Here is a 14239-nt window from a genome sequence, read left to right as displayed (position 1 = left end):
TTACTATAAAATATCATTATTATTATTATTTTAAATAGAATTATTATTTTAAAGATAATATTAAAAATTATCGTAAATATTAAAGTTATCATAATTAGAATTATCGTTTTATTATAATGTCATCTTAGTAATTATAAATATTGATATTTTTATAATAATAATTATTATTACAAAATAATACAACTTTTACTTACTATCATTATAGATATTATTTAATCAAATAAATATGTAATACAAACATATTTTACTACGTGTAATAACTTACTTTAATAATACATATCATATTATCTTTATGATATTAAATGAACCCTATAAATTTTATTACTTAATATATATAAAAGTATATTTTATTATATAAATTTAATATAAAATTTTATTTATTAAAAAATAAATTATATTAGTTACTCAAATAAATCTTTTAAAAATATTTAAAAATATAAAATGACGATATTTAAAGTATATATTAATCATGTATAGACTTTTGAAAATTATTTTGAGTCAAATTTACTTTTGTTGACTTTTGCATACTAGTCTCGAGCATTAGGATTGTGGTACACTATGACTTGACCTAATTTGTTAGACAAATATTGACCAACACATAAATATATATAATTAATTTAGGTTCGTGAATCCGAGGCCAACCTTGCACTTGCTCAATGACGTTATATGTATTTTTACTACGAAATACAGTATGGTGAGTTTCATTGATCCCCTTTTACTCTTTACATTTTTGGGGCTGAGAATACATGCAAATGCTTTAGTAACTGTTTTACAATAATTATATGCGTGAGTTTCATTTGCCTTTTTACCCTTTATATTTTTGGGACTGAGAATCCATGCGCTTTTATAAATGTTTGACGAAATAGACACAAGTAATTGAAACTACATTCTATGGTTGAATTATCGAAATCGAATATACCCCTTTTTATTAAAGTCTGGTAATCTAAGAATTAGGGAACAGACACCCTAATTGACACGAATCCTAAAGATAGATCTATTGGGCCTAACAAACCCCATCCAAAGTACCGGATGCTTTAGTACTTCGAAATTTATATCATGTCCGAAGGAGGATCCCGGAATGATAGGGGATATTCTTATATGTATCTAGTTAATGTCGGTTACCAGGTGTTCACCATATGAATGATTATTTTTGTCTCTATGCATGGGACGTATATTTATGAGAACTGGAAATGAAATTCTCGTGGTCTATTAAAATGATGGAAATAAATGATTATGATAAACTAACGAACTCACCAACCTTTTGGTTGACACTTTAAAGCATGTTTCTTCTCAGGAGTTAAAGAAATCTTCCGCTGTGCATTTGCTCATTTTAAAGATATTACTTGGAGTCTTTCATAGCATATTTCGAAGAACGTTGCATTCGAGTCATTGAGTTCATCAAAGATTATTATTAAATCAATTTATAGTTGGATAGTGGATATTATGAAATGGTATGCATGCCTGTCAATTTTCGATGTAAAGAAAGATTGTCTTTTAAAAACGAATGCAATGTTTGTAAAATGTATCATATAGAGGTCAAATACCTCCCAATGTAATCAACTATTGTGAATCGTTTATAATGTATATGAACGAGTCCTTTCAGTTGGTATCAGAGTGGTGGTCTTAGCGAACCAGGTCTGCATTAGTGTGTCTAACTGATAAGTCAATAGGATGCATTAGTGAGTCTGGACTTCGACCGTGTCTGCATGTCAAAAGTTTTGCTTATCATTTTGTGTCCAAAATTAACTACTTATCATCCTCAGGAAATTACCTGCTTATCATTTTTAGTCTAAGACACATCTTGCTGCATTGATTGCATGAATAATGTATAGACAAAATTCATATCTTAGCATATCTGCTAAATCATATCTTATCGTATCTGTTACATTAAACTTTGCCTGACATATCCCGCAAAGTCCTCAGTAATCTACGAAATCTTTTGATCTATATATATATATATATATATATATATATATATATATATATATATATATATATATATATATATACACATATTTTATGTAATTAGAATACCATCCGTTAGCCAAAATCATTTCATATCGGAAAAAAAAAATCCTTTATCCAATCGTATGAAATGGAATTCGTCATCAGTTCAAGTCACTCAGATTCCGAAATGGAATCCCATTCAAGCTCCGAAAGCAGTGTGACCGGAATAGATCAACCAATCAGTCATCACCTATTCTGGATGAATTGGGGATGGGTTCGTAGCCTCCTTAATCATTGGAGACAAGAAGAAGGTGATCCCTTCCATCCACCACATTGCCCTCTTGACGAAGAACCTGAAGCACTTACCAGCGAACCTGTCCGAAACACCATTTTCTCACTCATTTCCAGAGTATCTCGTCATGATTATATATTACATCAAATTCTAGATTTTATTTATCCGCTCGTCCGAACCGACAACCACCCCGGTGTAATAGAAGAAGTCAACGAGCTTCGCGCTCGGGTAGTGGCTTTGGAGAATATGGTGCAGAGATTACAAACTCCAGCAGCAGCACCAGCAGAATAACCAGTACCACCATCATCAACGCCAACAGTACCATTACCACCTCCAACCACAACCACGTCGTAAACCTCAACTTCACAATCTGTCCCACGAGCATCAACGTCATACGCACCATGGATACCAAGGAGTACCAACAACAATAACTGGCGAAGTATTAATTCATAACTTCATTGGAGAAACATTCCGCGGTGATTATGTAATCTCTAAAGTTTTAGAGATTATCTAATCTAGCCCTAACCATAAATCAGTTAAGCAAACCAAAATGATAGAAGGAAGAGTAGAAACCCTGACAAAAATGGTGTGTGATTAATAAGCTAAACTTGTTTTACCAACAGCATCAACAGTATCGTCAGCGTCATTAGCATCGTCAGTACAGTCAACATAAGAATCAAGAACACCTATAATATCACAAACTCCGTCAGTTCAAGAATCACTGTGGACATCACTACGAATCAATAACGCGTATATTGCATCAACGAGTAACGAAGAGTTAACTCATTCTCTCTGAAGAAATTATATGTATATTTTATATATATATATATATTTTGAAATAAAAATAAATCTTTCCATGCTAAGCTATTGTGTGTGAATCTTAACTACTCGGTTAATTCATATTACAAATATGTAATAATGTACGTCCTTCGCCCGCAACTTAACCATCATTAACTACAATCTCTGTTTTAATTCAATAAATTCCATCTCATAATAAATCAAGTATATTATTCAAATATATGTTTGATTTTACACTTTCATCATCGATGTACTCGAAACTTTTCAAATAACATCATTCGTACTTTGCGAAATTCACAAGAATTCCACGAACCGAACATCATACATCAACAAATAACGAAGTATTGATTAATAATTTCAATATCATTAAAGAAATACTCCGTAAAAGTTATGTAATTTTTTAAAGCCTTTAGGGATTATTCAATTGTAGTTTCAACCGTAAATCAAATGAGTTTAATTTAACATTAACTCATTAAATCTATGTTACACCTAAAGAAAATATACATATATATATTTTCATAAAGACTGTAATAAAATTCTTTTGTACAAAATATTAATTGTGAAATTTTTTTTTAACGGGTAGGTAATACCCGAGAGATATATAAATTCACAATTAATATGTTACATTCTTCGAATCAGATTCAGCAAATCATCCATTATACTCCCTACTTTCACAACAATATACATTCTTTTATAGAAATCAAAACAACCATACTCATTCAAAATTTAATTACATATTTTGATTTTGAAATCTCAGAATTCAACTCGAGATATGACCAAAATCATCACTCTTAGATCGTTAAATCTTTCACAAGCTATACTTTGACTTCAAAACTGTGTTAGAACATCATATGTATATTAACGATTACAATCTGTGTTCAAAACCCTTAAAAATTCCTGAAGACACTTCAAATAATGAAAAATTGAGATGATGATCCAACCACATATTAACCACAGTCTTGCATCTGAAAAGCTCTCGAAATCAGAGTCATAATTTAACACGTATTCATGTCAGACCCTTTGGCATTTATTAGCAAAAATAACTTTGCGATTCCTTTTCAAATTAGTCAGTTTTGTCACAGCTCCAACAAGTCAACTTCGACTTTTTAGTTGAAACAGTCTTATTATAATCTTGATATAGACGTTGCCCTTTCGTCATCATGACCGGAGAACCTTTTATGTCTCACCACATTAGAAATGAACTTACCAACAACTTCACTGATCTTTGACTTTCCGAGTCATTATATTTATCGAAACCCCATCATTTACTCATCCGCATCTTGTAACAAGAATTGTCATGCCAATTACTGGGAATCATCAATCAGTATTTTGAAATCTTGCAGCATGTCTCCGCCAACGGTTATAGGTGTATATATAACGTCTATCTCCTAGACTTATATACTTTGAATGTGAAGTTTCTGAAAAACACCCTAAACTGCGAACTAGTTCTTCGAAGTTTGGAAAATGCTGATGAAGCAGCAAAAACTGTAAACGACCTTAACAGTCAAAAGTTTGATAATAAAGGATAGTGTGTTGGAAAAGCTCAGAAAAAGAGAAGGTTTGGAACTGGAAAACGGATTAAACAAACCATGAAGGAGGCTATGGACAAATCACAAAGACTAAACCTGTCTTCAAAGAATCCAAATGATTCAGTGTCTGCTAAAATTATTATCAAATACCTTACTCCTGACTCTAAACTCTTGTGAATAATATTCTTCATAATTTTATGATCTTAGATATTCTAAGATATCATCATATCTTTCATTATAAATATCTTCAATGTTTCTGAAGATATCTTCATAACTATTGTTATTCGAAATCATTTATCTCTTTGCGCTATCTGTGTTACATCATAAAAGAAACTATTTTAGTTTCTAAATTCTGAAAAATTCGAATTTAAAATATGTATACTATTGAAGTAGTGTTGGGAACTGAAGCATGAGTTAGTATAATATAATGACACTTGATCAACGTGATTATATTACAGTAAGTTATGCTGAGTTTTTAAATGGAACGTGATGATTCACAGATCATAACATCATCATGTGCCATGTTACACGACTCTTGTATTCTATTTAACCTCTAAAATATTAAGAAAATATTTCTTGATGATTCGGTCTTTTCCAGGGTATTCTGGTAATTTAACAAATTAAGACCGTGCCATTACCATTTCCTTCTTAGAACATTAACAATGTTCATTCTGAAATTTATATCTACGAATTATGGACCATTACAAGCGATGCTTAATCGCAAAAAGAAGAAACGAAAGGACAAAGCTCCAAAATAGAAATCGGAGTATAAATCGCAGCAAATAGGAGGGAGTATTAACTGTGGATGATAATGATTATAGAAGACAGAAGCACGGACTTTGAAGTATAAGGGAAGATATAAAACCCAACAACAACCCAGAAATTACAAACCATATATATCGATGCATATAGCAATATAAAGACACGGGAGAACTAAAAACACAATAAAACCAAGAGTATAGTAGAAGTAAATAGATTCTTCTGGCGGTAGATGAAAAAGAAGAATGACAGATATGAAAGTTAGGAGTATATCAAGAATCAGAACTGGATGGAGCATATTAGCGAGTGCTATAAAGTATGAATTGAGGGAGAAAGAATAAAAGGTGTGAGTTGTGGAAATAAGGAAACGAAGGGGTGGATATATAGTAAAATATCCGACAGAGAAATCAAAACAGATTATCGCATTTAATCAAAGCAGATCCTAACTTCCTTAATTACCGAAGAACCAAATCTTATTACGAAGATTTTCTCTAAATTCCTTGAATTCCGGAAATAAACCGTGACTATGTCATTGGTTAAAAAGAACGTTCATTTACTCATTTCATTCTTTTGTGATAACTTCACTCGTAATCTTCACAAAAATCAAATTGCTTTATCTATATTACTTGATGATAATAAAACTCTAAATTCCAACTCGTATACGTCATGAAAACATACTTATTGTCAGCCATGACCATCCCATTCAAATTTCGGGACGAAATTTCTTTAACGGGTAGGTACTGTGACAACCCGGAAATTTTCAACCAAATTTAAACTTTATCTTTATATTATTCCGACACGATAAGCAAAGTTTGTTAAGTTAAATCTCAAGAATTTTAAATTGTGTTCATACATTCATTATAACCTCGACCAAATTCCGACGATTCACGAACCTTTATATATAAATAAATATGTATATATATGTATATATATATATATATTATTACTTGAGAATATTAATAAAGTATTAAACGTATAATACTTTACATGAACGTATTTGTTTCAATATGTTTATCGATGGAATTAGAAGATAATATCAAATGATTGATTTATCAGATACATTGTGATATGATTACGGGTCTATGTTATGAGGTCCACTGTGATTTAAGAAATCTATTCTTTTTGACAACATTCGGAAAATGGTAAAGTGATTTATAAGTAAGAACGTGGAGTGTAAATAACTTAGATGTTGGATATCGACAAGTTAAGTAACTCGACATTTTTTATTAAAATAATTTCATACATTTATTTAACCTTTGAACTTTATCGCATGCTTCACCAACAGACTGTAATTTAAAAACTTGAAATCTATTATGAATATATATGATTCTACTTTTCTAAAACGTTTTATGATATAACGATTTCCATTATTTTAACCTTTAAACAAAATGATTCTTAAATATATTTAGTTTTGGAAAACAAAATTATCATATTTATTTGATTTAGTTCCAAACGTACAAAAATGTTTTCAGTTTAAAAAGAACATTATTATTAAAACATATATAACTTTTATAAATATCTAGAACCACTTTTGATAACTCATTACTTAACCAGTATGATAAAGATAACGATACTTATATTAAATATATATAACGATTTAAATTAATATTATATATATTTATACGCATATTATACGTACATAGTTTTATACTTTTACTATACTTAAACTTTACCTTTACTTTATTTTTACTTTACTTTAACTTTAATAATTCACTTTAATAATTCATACTTTAATAATTCACTTTAATAATTCATTCTTTAATAATTCACTTTAATAATTCATACTTTAATAATTCACTTTAATAATTCATACTTTAATAATTCACTTTAATAATTCATACTTTAATAATTCACTTTAATAATTCAAAAATCTATTATAAATAGAATTCAATAGGTTTCATTATTTCATAGAAACTTGAAAATATTTTTCTCTAAACTCTCTCAATCGATTTACATATATATATTTACTCCGTATTGTTTCAAGATATTATTAGTATACATAAAATATTGCGACGGAGTGATGTCCGAGTGATTTCGAAATTGTTTTTCGAGCGGGATAGAGCTAAGGAAATTATGGGTTATAGCTATGAAGGTTATGGGTATGGTTCGGGAGTAATGCTCGTGAGTCAAACTAGTGTTTATCATCTCCGTTGCGTCTACGTACCTTTCCTGCAATATTGAATCTCAATATTGATACGTGAGTACTCATAATTTAACTTTTACATACTAATAGTGTATCCCTGACTAGTGCTCGAGTATATAGGATTATGCATCTTTGTACTTTTAATATTGACTTTAGTTAGGTTATGTTAAATCCTGAATTAGTTATATATGCGACTGAGATAAGGTATAAGATATGCATGTCGTTGGAAAGCTAGCGAAAATTTAAGAATTTTTCATTTGCATATCGAATGATTTCGATGAACGGATTTGAAGTTATAGTCCATTGAATTTTTGTATTATTATTAAAAATGATTATTATTATCGTCGTTATTATCGTCGTTCTAGTTTTATCTTATTATTATTATTATTATTATTATTATTATTATTATTATTATTATTATTATTATTATTATTTTTATTATTATTATTATTATTATTATTATTATTATTATTATTATTATTATTATTATTATTATTATTATTATTATTATTATTATTATTATTATTATTATTAATATCTTTATCAATAAAAGAATTTATCATTAAAAATTGTTATTTTTATTATTATTACTATCGTTATTATCGTTAAAGTTATAATTAGTATTATTATTATCCAATTATTATTATTATTATTATTATTATTATTATTATTATTATTGGTATTATTATTATTATTATTATTATCATTATTAATATATATATCATTATTTAAAAATGGTTATTGTTATTGTTATTATTATTATTATTACTATATTATCATTAAGATAATTATTAGTATTATCGTTAATAATGTTATAGTAACTATCATTATTAATATTAGTGTAATTAAAACAAATATTTGTAACACCTAATTATTTTGATTACTATTATTATCATTATTATGAACACGATATAAAAGACGATTAAAAGCTATTAAACGAAATGATTAGAAAATAATGAGTAAGAGTATCATGATGAAATTAAAATATTATAAGATATTGATTTAGATAAAATTATCGTTCTTATTATTTTTATCATTACTATTATTATTAAAAGTATCGTTAGTATTAAAACTATCATTTTAACAAAAATTGTTATTTTAATAGAAATATCATTGTTACTATAAAATATCATTATTATTATTATTTTAAATAGAATTATTATTTTAAAGATAATATTAAAAATTATCGTAAATATTAAAGTTATCATAATTAGAATTATCGTTTTATCATAATGTCATCTTAGTAATTATAAATATTGATATTTTTATAATAATAATTATTATTACAAAATAATACAACTTTTACTTACTATCATTATAGATATTATTTAATCAAATAAATATGTAATACAAACATATTTTACTACGTGTAATAACTTACTTTAATAATACATATCATATTATCTTTATGATATTAAATGAACCCTATAAATTTTATTACTTAATATATATAAAAGTATATTTTATTATATAAATTTAATATAAAATTTTATTTATTAATAAATAAATTATATTAGTTACTCAAATAAATCTTTTAAAAATATTTAAAAATATAAAATGACGATATTTAAACTATATATTAATCATGTATAGACTTTTGAAAATTATTTTGAGTCAAATTTACTTTTGTTGACTTTTGCATACTAGTCTCGAGCATTAGGATTGTGGTACACTATGACTTGACCTAATTTGTTAGACAAATATTGACCAACACATAAATATATATAATTAATTTAGGTTCATGAATCCGAGGCCAACCTTACACTTGCTCAATGACGTTATATGTATTTTTACTACGAAATACAGTATGGTGAGTTTCATTGATCCCCTTTTACTCTTTACATTTTTGGGGCTGAGAATACATGCAAATGCTTTAGTAACTGTTTTACAATAATTATATGCGTGAGTTTCATTTGCCTTTTTACCCTTTATATTTTTGGGACTGAGAATACATGCGCTTTTATAAATGTTTGACAAAATAGACACAAGTAATTGAAACTACATTCTATGGTTGAACTATCGAAATCGAATATGCCCCTTTTTATTAAAGTCTGGTAATCTAAGAATTAGGGAACAGACACCCTAATTGACGCGAATCCTAAAGGTAGATCTATTGGGCCTAACAAACCCCATCCAAAGTACCGGATGCTTTAGTACTTCGAAATTTATATCATGTCCGAAGGAGGATCCCGGAATGATAGGGGATATTCTTATATGTATCTAGTTAATGTCGGTTACCAGGTGTTCACGATATGAATGATTATTTTTATCTCTATGCATGGGACGTATATTTATGAGAACTGGAAATGAAATTCTCGTGGTCTATTAAAATGATGGAAATAAATGATTATGATAAACTAATGAACTCACCAACCTTTTGGTTGACACTTTAAAGCATGTTTATTCTCAGGTGTTAAAGAAATCTTCCGCTGTGCATTTGCTCATTTTAAAGATATTACTTGGAGTCTTTCATAGCATATTTCGAAGAACGTTGCATTCGAGTCATTGAGTTCATCAAAGATTATTATTAAATCAATTTATAGTTGGATAGTGGATATTATGAAATGGTATGCATGCCTGTCAATTTTCGATGTAAAGAAAGATTGTCTTTTAAAAACGAATGCAATGTTTGTAAAATGTATCATATAGAGGTCAAATACCTCGCAATGTAATCAACTATTGTGAATCGTTTATAATGTATATGAACGGGTCCTTTCATACTATGGCAAAATACTAAGTTTAAAACTAATTACGAACGATAAAAATACAAATATTACGAATAAACGATTAAAATATACAATTTATAAAAAGAAATAAAAAGTAATAAAATTACAATTTTATAAAAATATTATTTTTATATTTTTATTTTATAAAAGTATTAATTTTATAAATAATAAAACTAATTGAAACTTAAAAATAAAAATTTAATTTAAACTAAACTAAATTATTATTAAAATAAACCCTAATTAAGTAATTAATTAATAATAATTATTATTAACTTAACCCTAATCCGTACCAGCTATGTTTCAGACCTGTCAGACAGGGTCATGCGATCGCATGACTTTATAACTGAATCCTCATGCGATCGCATGAGGGTCAGGTTCAGTTCACATGCAGGTTCAGATCGACAGGTTCAGTTTCTATTTTTTTTTTTATTTTTTTTTCTTTTACGTTTTACTTTTTTTTCAAAATATTACAAAATATTTATAAAATTTAGAATAAACTTATATTTTAAAATCTGAAAATAAAAATATTTTTTATTTTATAAATAAAGTTTTAAATATATATATATATATATATATATATATATATATATATATATATATATATATATATATATATATATATATATTTAACACTTATTATAAATACAAAATATTTTTATGAAATAAGAAATAATATATTTTTACAAAAATATAGTTTTACTAAAATATAGCGTAAAAATATAGCGTTTCGCCGAGTCCCCGGCAGCGGCGCCAAAAACTTGATGTGTGCGAGGTGTAGTACGAAATAGTATTATTTTTAATATGAAATATGGCGTAATATGATACGAGTTTTATTTATTTATATAGATGGGATATACCTAAACCTTGCTACAACACTTATAGGCAGTGTACATAATCGTACAGTAGTGTAGTTTTTAGTAAGTCTGGTTCGTTCCACAGGGAGCTAGCCAAGTTTAACGCTATATTTTTTAACAACTATATTTATATAAAATATATATAATTATATATATTAACATTATTATAAAAGGGAATTTTTACCGTTTAATGACCGGTTTGTTGATTTTAATTAAAGCGTAAAGATAAATGATAATAGGATAAATGACAGAATTTAAATTGCGATAAATTGCAGTAATTAAAATGACTGTAGATAAAAGTACGATGAAATATGATATAAAAGTATTATACTTATTTAAACTTCCGTAATCATGATGTTTGACGTTTTGATTTTAATTAATTGTTACCCGGGTTAATTGTCCTTTGTCTTGGTTTATTTGATACCTATTTGGTTTTTGTCCATAATAGTCCATCGGTCATAATTATAAAATGCTCGTCAAATTAACCTTATTCCCGAAGTCAAATATTCCAACTAATTAGGAATTCGAACTGTAACAAGGTTTTAATACTTTGTTTAATGATTACACCAGGTTATCGACTACGTATAATCCAAGGTTTTAATACTTTGTTAACAATTACACCAATTATCTTTGTATGTAATTCACCCCTGTTTTAATGAGATATGAATATTAATTTACCCACTTGATCAGAATAAATAATCAATTACCCAACCCGAATAATTAATTAAATGATTGTAAAAGATGTCGTATAAACGTCACTAAATAGAACATACATAAATAATTATTAGATTAACTAATTTGAAGATAGGTTCGACAGGTTCCAATGAGTTGTCGTTCAATTAGACAATACCCCCTATCTATTAATAGTCAATAGTCCAATGTCCACAAGTGTCGGTCTTTTGTCCAAACCTTAATTATGGTACAAAATCTAATAACCCCGTCTTAATATTTAGTCTAACATCACGATTACTTTGGCTCAAATAAGCATAATAATAACTTAGTTACGAGACATTAATTTAAAAAGGAAGAACATAGCTTACAGTGGTGATTAATCGTGTAGCGTTACACGGACAGAATTTCGACTTTAAAACCCGTAAAACATTCCTTACAATAACCCAATTATTATTAAACCTAATTTTAAAATTAAAATTAAAAATATAATTATGATTACAGAGGAAGAAGAAGAAGAAAAAGGTATATATTACTCGTCCAATTCGCTGGCCTTTTATAGATGTGAGCTGATTTTGGGAGCCATGCGATCGCATGGGTTCCCTTTGTTATTTCCATGCGATCGCATGGACAGGCTGGCCAGCGAACATTCCTTTGTTTTCTAGTTTTGCCAACGTTTTATTATATAATATTATATATATATATAATATTAAGAATTATTTATATATTATATTATATTCATGTGCATAGTTGACTTGTCATTTTAGCTCCGTTGTGTCGCGCGTTGATAGTTGGTTCATGTCCCGGTTCCGGATTTTCGAACGTCCTTTCGTACGCGGAGATATCTTGTACTTTGCGTTTCGCGGCTTGTACTCTTGTAATTTTTAGACGTTTCTCATCAATAATTCGAACCACTTGGATTGTACTTTGTACTTTTTAGCTTTTTGGTCATTTGCGTCTTCAAATCTTCGTTTTCTTCTTTTGTCTTCGCACTTATTTATTTAAACGAATATTACATAAAAATAGAACAATTACAACTAAAAGCTTTACATATTGGAAGGATATTGTGCCTAAATATATGTTCATTTGGAGCACTATCACACGCCCTTAACATATCTTTCAAGGTTTGATTAGTACGTTCGGTTTGACCATCCGTTTGAGGATGATACGCCGTGCTCATGTTCAACCTCGTACCCATATCTTCATGAAACTTTTTTCAAAATTGAGATGTAAAACGGGTGTCTCGATCCGAAACAATAGACACGGGAACACCATGTCTCGCTGCCACTTCTCTAAGGAACAACTTTGAAAGTGCCTCCGACGTAATTGCTTTACGAATCGGAAGGAGCAAGGCACTCTTCGTCAATCGATCGACAATCACCCAAATAGTATCATATTGGGTCCTTTGCCGTCTTCGGCATCTTTGTAATAAAGTCCATGGTAATATGCTACCACTTCCACTTCGGGATTTCTAATGGTTACAATTTACCATAAGGTTTTTGATGTTCGGATTTTACTTGTAAACACGTAACGCATTGTTCAACATACTTCACCACATCGCGTTTCATTCTGGGCCACCAATACTCTTTCTTCAAATCAAGGTACATTTTCGTTGCACCCGGATGAATGGAATACTTTGACTTGTGCGCTTCATCAAGAAGAACCTTTTGGTAATCGCCCATCTTAGGTACCCACACTCGTCCTTGTAAGGACAACAAACCATGCGGGCCTAAGGTGATAGACTCTGTTTTCCCCATGATTTGTTCTTCACGCTTGTTGTTAACAAAAGCTTCGATTTGTATCTCATGAAGCTTTACAAGAAAATCGTTAGTAATAGTCATGCGTAATGACCCTACTCGTATCGCCGAATGTTGATTCTTTCGGCTCAACACATCCGCGACCACATTCGCCTTACCCGAATGGTAAAGTATCTCACAATCATAATCCTTTACCACATCGATCCACCTACGTTGACGATAATTCAGATCTCGTTGGTCAAAGAGATGCTTTAAACTCTTGTGATCCGAATAAATCGTACACTTGACACCATACAAGTAGTGGCATCAAATTTTCAAAGCATAGACCACCGCCGCTAATTCGAGATCATGCATCGGGTAATTCTTTTCATGTTCCTTTAATTTCCTAGAGGCGTAAGCGATAACTTTACCCCGTTGCATTAGAACACACCTGATCCCATTTAATGAGGCATCACAATAAACTGTCATATCTTCTACACCTTTTGGCAACACCAAAACCGGAGCTCGACACAATTTCTCTTTCAACAATTGGAAAGCAATCTCTTGCTCATTTTCCCAATTAAACCTCGCGTTCTTCCTCGTCAACTTTGTCAATGGAGAGGCGATCTTAGAAAAGTCTTGGATAAACCGACGATAATAATCGGCCAATCCGAGAAAACTTCGGATTTCCGTAGGTGTAGTCGGTTGTTCCCAACTCTTTAACGTCTCTATCTTCCCCGGATCTACTTAAATGCCTTCTTTATTCACAATATGGCCAAGGAATTG

The sequence above is a fragment of the Rutidosis leptorrhynchoides genome, chromosome 5 (assembly GCF_046630445.1).
Source record: "Rutidosis leptorrhynchoides isolate AG116_Rl617_1_P2 chromosome 5, CSIRO_AGI_Rlap_v1, whole genome shotgun sequence".
NCBI classification, from domain to species: Eukaryota; Viridiplantae; Streptophyta; class Magnoliopsida; order Asterales; family Asteraceae; genus Rutidosis; species Rutidosis leptorrhynchoides.
This window is presented reverse-complemented; position numbering follows the sequence as displayed.